General features: G+C 38.7%; 1 protein-coding gene and 1 pseudogene across 1 annotated transcript in view; one reads left to right on the top strand and one right to left on the bottom strand.

The window, feature by feature from the left end:
- Positions 1 to 6009, bottom strand: part of Dnajc5b (DnaJ heat shock protein family (Hsp40) member C5 beta) — a 113414-nt gene extending 107405 nt beyond the window's left edge. Inside the window, exon 1 of the mRNA XM_023722399.1 lies at positions 5937 to 6009. The gene's annotated coding sequence lies outside the window, so the exon portion shown is untranslated. The remainder of the gene's footprint in view (positions 1 to 5936) is intronic.
- Positions 1 to 8483, top strand: part of LOC101576522 — a 28787-nt pseudogene that overhangs the window by 14050 nt on the left and 6254 nt on the right.

Raw genomic sequence — 8483 nt, 5'->3', positions numbered from 1 at the left:
TTGCAATTTTTTTCTGTTTTAATTTAATTTGTACTCTGTTTAATTTTTTTTAAAGTTAAAGAACTTACATAAGGGATAGTGTTTAAGGAAGACAATGGAGGTGAGAAAGTGCTGTGCCTTAGTCCCTTTCTGTCATCCGTGGGACATAATACTTAATACACATAACTTGAAGGACAAGAAGTTTATTTTGGCTCACAGTCCATAGAAGTTTCTATCCACAGCTAACTGGCTGCAAAACAAGATGACATGGTAGAGGAGGGTGGCTCATGAGGAGGGTGGAATGAGAGACATGAAGCAGAGAAGTCAAAGGAAGAACTGGGGAGGAAGGTAATCCTTTCCAGGTCACACCTCCAGTGACCATTCTCTTTGACTAGGCCCCACCTCACCTTATCTGTGAGCTCCTGAGGCTTTGGGGGGATATCCATGCACAAAATCATTCAACTGATTCCATTTTGTAATGAGGTGGGGAGAAATTGGGAAATGGGTAGTCCAGCAAAGCAAGAAAGGGTTAATAAAAAAGCCTTTGAAGTCTAAGGGAAGTTTAGTCCTTGTTTTAGAAGGAAAGGGGAAAATATGAACTAGTTTTTAAATTGGGGACTAACAGTGTGTATATTTTAGAAAGAAGTGACCAATGGAATGCAAAGGGATGGAGGTGAGGAGACAAGCGAGCCTGGGGAAGTTGATGGGATGATCTCCCTGCTGTCTGGGTGACAGCAGGAGAACCTGGCTGCAAGTGCTGGCTTCACAAGATGTGGTGCCTTAAACCTGTGGACCTGATGATCAAATGCCAGGGAAAAGAGAGAGACCCAGCAATAAGAGGGACATCAGCTTCTCACCAGAGGAACTAGGAATAGAGAGGTCACTGGCTGAGATAGGAATCTCAAAAGGGAATCATGTTAGGGGAAAGAGAATGAGTTAGAAATGGGATATCTCTATGATAGGGTGTTAGCCCGGAAAACAAGAGTGCAAATTAAGTTCTGATACAGCCCTAGCTATAGTACGCAGCACCTCACCGCAGCCATCTGTTTAGGTCATTTCATCTTGGTGCTTGCATGTTTGACTCCTGTTTTCTATGTTCCAACAAAAAGATCCTTTATTTGCTGTGCAGGCAGAGTCGTGAAAGCAAAGGGAGCGTGATCAGTGAGAGGAACAAAAAGATCATCTTTCCAGGGCCAGAGCTGTCACGTAAGTTTCCTTCGTAAGTTTGGTTTAGTAGGTTGCACACTGTTTCTCTTCCTTCAAGATTCCTCCCAGGTCCCAGGGCAATCACAGGAACACTCCAAATACCTTCGCCAGTTCTTTACTCTGAACCCTTGAGGCACTTTGAAGTCCACAGTGTGCACATTTTTCACATAGTTTATGAGTTCCTTCTTTGCCTTTGAACTCTTTGCAGGTGTACATCTGGAATCCTTAACTAAATTCCTAACTTTTAAGGAGCCTAGTTTATGCCAAGTATTTCATTTTGCTATTGTCACAGTGCCTGGTACAGTTCCAAGTGTGTAATAAGCTTTCAAAAACTACAAATTTGATTGAAACTGACTGAATTTGGGGAAGGGAGATAGAAAGGAGAACAGACAATAGCCTCCTTGAAAGGACACTTGTGTAACCAGAGGTGCCATGTTGATGAGTGGAGTGAAACCATATCAATTCCTAACACAGAAAGGAACATATCCGAACATAAAATGCTGCTCCTTCTTTTAGTACTACTGTATTCTAAATATATTTGGAAGGATAATACTAGTGTTTAAATACTAGCTAGATGTGTTGGGTGACTTAATGATAGAATTTTCCGAGCAAAGTGAGACAAATTAATTAACTCTAGTTGTCAACAGGTTAAATTCACTCTCCTGGGACCTTTTTAGTTAACAAAAAATATTGGTAAAGTAAAATATAGAACCTATCATTTCTAGTTATTTTAGTAGCACTAAGAAGCCATTGGCAAGATGGAGGAAAGTCACATCTTCTTCATTAGTTCTGCTGGCATGGCCATCAAAGCATTTGGGGAATTTCAAGTGTGTTTGTGGGGGCCGGGGAGATAGCTCAGTAGAATAAGCACTTGCCTGGCAAGAACAAGGGCCTGAGTTCAATCCCCGGTTTTGCAAAAATCAATCAATCAATCAATCAATAAATCAATCAATCAAGTGTGTTTGTGACTCAGCTTATGATTCTGTTTCCCAGGCAGAGGAAGTGGCACAACCCCAGGTAAAATGGAGGCTAAACTGTATGCTTGTCGTGATGAAGAAAAATGTTTGTGGAGAGAAGAGGAGAAACATAGAAAGCTGTGTTTGCACTGTGGGATGATGGTCCTTAGGCCACTGAGCATAAGATCTTCCTAGCTGTCCTGTCTGTCCTGTCACCAGCACCTGACACTTTTTCATCAACACTATTATTTAATAAGAATTCCCTTCTAGTATCACTCCTCCCCTCTCTAGTGCGCTGGAATAACAAGGCCTACCTACAACTCGTATCTTTTAGTAGGGGCACAATTAGCAATAGAAGGCTCAAAAGTGGGCTGGGTCTCTTAAGAGTGAGATACATGCTTTGGAGGGCAGCAAAGATGGGGAAAGGCTCTATGACGCTTGCTTTGCAGTTCTGCTGAGGATTCTCCTCACTGGCTTTAGAGTGTATTTTTCTCCTTCTGAAGTTCCCATGGGAGTGGGGTAAAGAGCGGAAAATCCTTCATGACCCTAATGGCAATAACACCCACTGGCTCTGGATCCTTTTCAGATATGAGAGGCCTCAGGTTACAAAAGCCTTGTTGCACAATTCTCAGGGGAGTGGGCATGGAAGCTGGGCTAGGATATAGGGGCGTTGCTTGCATGTGTCAAAGATCCAGGTGTGGCCAGCTGCCAAACAGCCCAGGTGGTGGTAGGAAGAGAATCAAATGCCTCAGGCTGGCTGAAGAGGCAGATTTCTTTTACCATTTTAAACTCTTTTCTCCTAGAGCTCTTCAAGAATTAGCAGGCTGCATTTTAGTAAGTTACTTAAGGAAAAAATTCAAAAGTTTACCTGGCATACATGTGTTTTAATTTACTGGAAGATGTTGCGACTTCAAAAGCACAATGAAGAAGCTGAAACTAAAATTTGTTTTATTCCTGATTTTCCCAACAAGCTTTCTCCTGCTTTTTAATACTGCACTATGTGAAAAATTACTCAGTGTTATATAACTTTAGAAATTAATATGAAAGCTAGGAGATATTACCACAGCTCTGTTCAAACCTTATGCCATGGTGGAATGTTTTTCTTGCTGATAAATATTTAGTAATTTTCTTTTACTAAAGACAATCTGCATGAAAAATCAGAAATATATGTGAGATCTTTTTAGGAAGTATGCTTTTCAGTTGGCTGTAAACAATCTAATAGTGTAGGAAATATTAAGAGAATCTTTTAAGACCAGTGAAGAAGCTGACAACTATGTACATCAGGACACTTTTATATTAAACAATTTTTTGCTTCATTTAGTTTTCTTTCAGAATTTACATTTTGAGACATACATTAATATATCTATAGTGAGTTCAACTGGGAAACCAATGAGCATTTATGTACAGGAAGTGCAGAGGTTCAAATTTGCAGATTAATTGGCGATGCAAGACATATATAGCATAGAAAACATGGTTCTAAAGATGATTCCAAATAAAATATACATTTATGAATAGGTCAGAGAAGATTAGTACCTACTAGGTAGGAGCTATGGTAGGTTAAGAAGAGTAAGCTGGCTACTGCTGATGTGTAATAGCTGCTCATGTGTAAGACAAAGTGTTTACTCATGTGTACATAAATAGATATATACACATATATTCATAATTAAAGCATGTCTACCTGAACCGCTAAAGGCATAACAAGATTGTATATTTACTACAAAGCAAAAACCTTGCATGGTGCATGAATGCTTTTTTTGCTTGACACTAATCAGGTTTCAAGGAACAGTAGCTTGTCAATTCCTGTAGATTAATTTCTATTCTTGGACTTCTGAATATTGTAGGTACCTTGTCTTGATTTTAGATGAAGTTTATTTTGTTTGGAGCTGCAGAGGCTGGGAAGGCTGTGGTAACCAGTACCACCTACATAGAGTACTTGAATTTACCACTAACCACAGCAGGGGGAAAAAGTGTGATAGCCTCATTTTAGAATATTCGAACTGAAAAAATTAACAAGTTAGTTTGAATATGAAGCAATAAATTAATTGAACATGACTGTAGGGTAGAGTATATTAGAAAAACCACGAGGATAAAAATTAGAATGCTAAAGAAATGTTCAGTTCTCAACACTAATTAGTTGGACATCTTTAACCAATACACTTAACAACCCTGTCCTGATTTCTTCTTCTGGATATGGCAGTATCAGAGTGGATAATCTTTTAGTTCCCTGAAACACAAAAGTTCTATGGTATAGGACTGTCATAACAGTCAGAGAACATTACATTCAATAAATGTAGATGAGTTAGGACACTATGTCTTGTGGATATTATTTTAAAGTTCAGCCTAAACTTAGTTTTCATTGACTATAAAATGAATGAGGTCTAAAACTGGACCAATGAGATTTTAATTTTCAAGGTCTTAAGAGGTTGGACCATAATCTAAAGGTAAAATTATAGTAACTTCTCTAGATTGAAGTTGAATATGCACCATAAAGTTTACGTACAAGCAGCCCACTGTGTTTACCTGGATCTCCCCATGACTTACATGCTTCAGGTTATTTCTACTTTTATAGAGTGTGAGAGTATTGACCTTATTGCTGTGATATATTTATTCATGATGTGTTGGAGGCCAAAGAGCACTAAAATTGTGCCCTATGAATATTTGGTCTCCTTCGTCCCTGTCTGTTGCAGTTGGGTGCCCCGTGGTTGACCGAGCTACCTGTCAGGACACTGGACTGCTGCTTCCACTGAGAGTGTAGCACTGCAAATTTTCATCTTGCAGGCAAAGCTCAGGGAGGCTGCCCGAGATATTCTGTGCTCTGACTCTGGGGTCGCCATGTGCTAAGCCTCAGGGAGTACTAGCAGAGATGAGTCAGAGCCTGGCACCAACCCTGAGCTCCGCCCAGCTAGTAAACAGAACAGCTATTTGCTGTCACTTGGAGCCTCTCTGGGTCTCAAGACTCAAGGAAAAAACAAATATTCTAGAAGCCAAAACCCCAAGGCAAGGAAAAGAAAACAGAACTGCCTACATCCCCAGTGATGATTTCATTGGCACAAGTCCCTTAAAAGGGGAGGAGCTGTAGAGGGTTCCAGCTGAACTGTTTGATTTCTCAACCATGAGGCCTTTCACTGTTTATAGGGGGTGGCCTTTTGTCTATGAAATCTTGAAATTTCAAAACTAGTCCTTAGAGTTAGTCTGCTTGCTAAATGTACAATACGTTTTTCCTCCTCACTACTTTTGTTTGTATTTCTTGTACTATCTTCTACCTATCTATCTATCATCTATCTATCTATCTATCTATCTATCTATCTATCTATCTATCTATCTATCTAACTATCTTCTATCTATCTTTTACTTAAACCTTTTCTTGGTTTACTCTTTCATTCTGTGGATAAGCTATTTAAAAACTTACTTAGGAGAATATTTGTTACGAGACAACAAATAAGGAGTACTTTAAGAAAGCAATTTTGCACTGATCACTTGAGATACCTGTGTCATTCTGGCTCCCCATACCTGGGGAGAAGGCAGGGAGTAAGAGCTTAGGAAATGTCCATGTGGTTGTGCTTCCTGACAAGCCTGGCTGTCTATTGGGAGAACATACTCCAGCTTTGCTTTGCTGGGACTGCCTTTGGCCTTCTGTCCACTCCATGGGAGCAAATGTTACCCAAAGATATCTGTCACACAATATCTGTGCTTATACTATTCTTCCTAAGGCAGGAGACACACTGAGCTTGGGGGCCTCTCCTTTTCTTTTAGACATGAGCATATTCTATTCTGAGCTTAGTAAATGTCACATACCTGAATTGGAGGCATGGGTGACTAATTCCTTCCACGTTCTTCAGGTAGATTTTGACTTCTGCTCTATCAACCCTGAACCTCTGTCAGTTTCCCTTCTCAGATGATAAGATTGGGGCTGGGCTGGGTATTGTGATGTCACAGAGTAGAATCCTTGTTCTTCCTTTTGTGAAGCAGAGACCATCCTAGACACTGTTCTTGTGCTTCCCAAGGGAGGTTGAAAAGTACAGTCATTCAATTTCCATTTACTCTGTCTCTAAAAACGTCATTAGGAATCTCAGGGAAGAACTCCTTGGCAATTTATAAGCTGTCCCACAGAATCATATGATCTTACTGAAGGAAGAGACCTTGGACACCAACTATTGACGAGATTCTTAATTCCTTTATTTTACAGAGGAGAAATAAGGATCTGCATGATGAAGTGGCAGATCTAACTAGAAACAAGGGGCTTTCAGCATTGGCTCCACCACTATAGCCATACTACATTCACATTCTTTTTTTTTTTCATTTGACCAACATCAGGATTTTCTGGTAGACAATTGAGTTTTTTACCTAAATCTACAAGTGATCATTCAGATAATGTGCATTGTGAGAGAACAGAGTCTCAGTTTTTCAAACACTATATATATATATATATATATATATATATATATACACACATATATATATATATATAGTCTAAATATATATAGTGTCTAAACTCAGAAATCTTGAGCCACCATAACAATGCTAGATTAGAAAGTAATGCAAGGCTGGTGAGATAGCTCAGCAGTCTAAAACGCTTGCTTAGGCAAGCTTAGATGCAACTGTGGTTCAATCCCCAACACTACATGATGCACCAGCCCCACCTCCAGGGTGGGCTGAGCCAGACACACACACACACACACACACACACACACACACACACACACACACATACACATAGAGCAATAATGTGACTTCTGAACAATCAATATTTTCACTGACATTTGATGATAAGCAACAAAGTTCAAATGAAAACAAAGAATTTGTGTTTATCACAATGCCATATCAACTCCTAGGAGGAGGGGGTAGGAAAGAACAATCAGCAAAGACATATATTCTCAGTACAATTTAGTTATTTTCTCTTTCACACTCTTTTCCTACATATTACCTCTTTACTGATATGGGAGGTAGGACATGGCTAAGTCATGGCAAAGCTAGCTGGCAAAAGGAGGACCTGCCAATTATAAGATCCCAGGACAGCAATAGAGAAGCAGTGGGTTGGATCTGTCTGTTTCAAGATGCCAGGGTAAGGCCAAAATATTCTGAGGACCCCTTATGTAGAATTTCTGACTAGCTCCCACCAGATGTGGACAGCATAAAAGAAACAAGACACCACAAGGAGCTTACTATTGTGACTCCTCAGGATATCCTGCCTTGCATCTATCACTTTCAGTACTTTTTATCTTATTCTTTCTCTGTTTGAGCCTAAATTTATTTACTCTATAGCAAATCTTCACTCCTTGTTTTAAAACAAACTTTTGACATCATTTTTTTTGGCTTGGCCCATCCAATTCTTTGTTTCAGACCTGAAATATTTTTGTTTGTCAAGCCATTTTTAAAAGAACTACATGATAATATTTATGATTCCAAAGCAAATTATCTGGGTGGCTTAAGACAATTTTTATCTGTTAATCAAGAGAATTGTGTCTTCAGAACCGCTGAAGAGGGTAGCATGTATTATACTTTTAAAATACCAACAATTAATATTTTATACTATGTTTCAGCATTTACAAGCCATTTTCATATTATTTTATTTCATTTTCACATCTTGATGAGATAAAGTGTATTTTTAGTGCAATTTTATGGATAAAATTATAGCTTAGAGAGGTTGTGACTTGTACAAGATCACAAAGCTAGTTAAGTAGAAAGGTTAATAGTAATACAAACCATATCTTCCAGCCAAGCAATTTCCCCACTCCAGGGTTTCCTCAGGGTAGTAGGAACTGTTCTTTGGACCCAGAATACAGTTAGAGGCAGCTGTATGAAGCAATCCTTTGAGTAATGAAAGAAAAGTATTCTCCTGGGTCATAAATATTTTAATGACTTCTTAAATGATGTTATTAACCAGAGTTTCCAAAGCTTTTATCAATCATATACCATTTTTGGAATGCTGCTATCCTACATGAAAATTTACTCAACATTTTCCTTTAACTCTTGCATTTCACTAAAAGTATTTTAAAATCACAGCATAAATAGAAAAACAGCACCAATTACCTTAAGTGTCAGGTAACAATTTAAATAAATATAATTAAAACAAAGTAATATTAATGCATTAATTTGGTCTTAATACTTAGCATAAAACATATAATTGATTGAATCAAATTACAGTAACACTCTTTATTCCATCAAAACTTCTATCCACATTAAAAAATCTCTTTTTTCATCACCAATCTATAGCAGGTTTGGTGGGGAAAATAAATGAAGGCAGAGCCTGATTCCAAATTGCAGTTAGAAAATGCAGTCAGGCACATAGGACCGCGGTTCAATTCCCAGCTCCAGAAGCTGCACTAGACCCACCTTTAAGAC

Source organism: Octodon degus, unplaced genomic scaffold (assembly GCF_000260255.1).
Source record: "Octodon degus isolate 3935 unplaced genomic scaffold, OctDeg1.0 scaffold00091, whole genome shotgun sequence".
In the NCBI taxonomy this organism is placed as follows: Eukaryota; Metazoa; Chordata; class Mammalia; order Rodentia; family Octodontidae; genus Octodon; species Octodon degus.
Note: the sequence above shows the minus strand (reverse complement) of the source record. Positions and strands in the feature narration are given on the sequence as shown.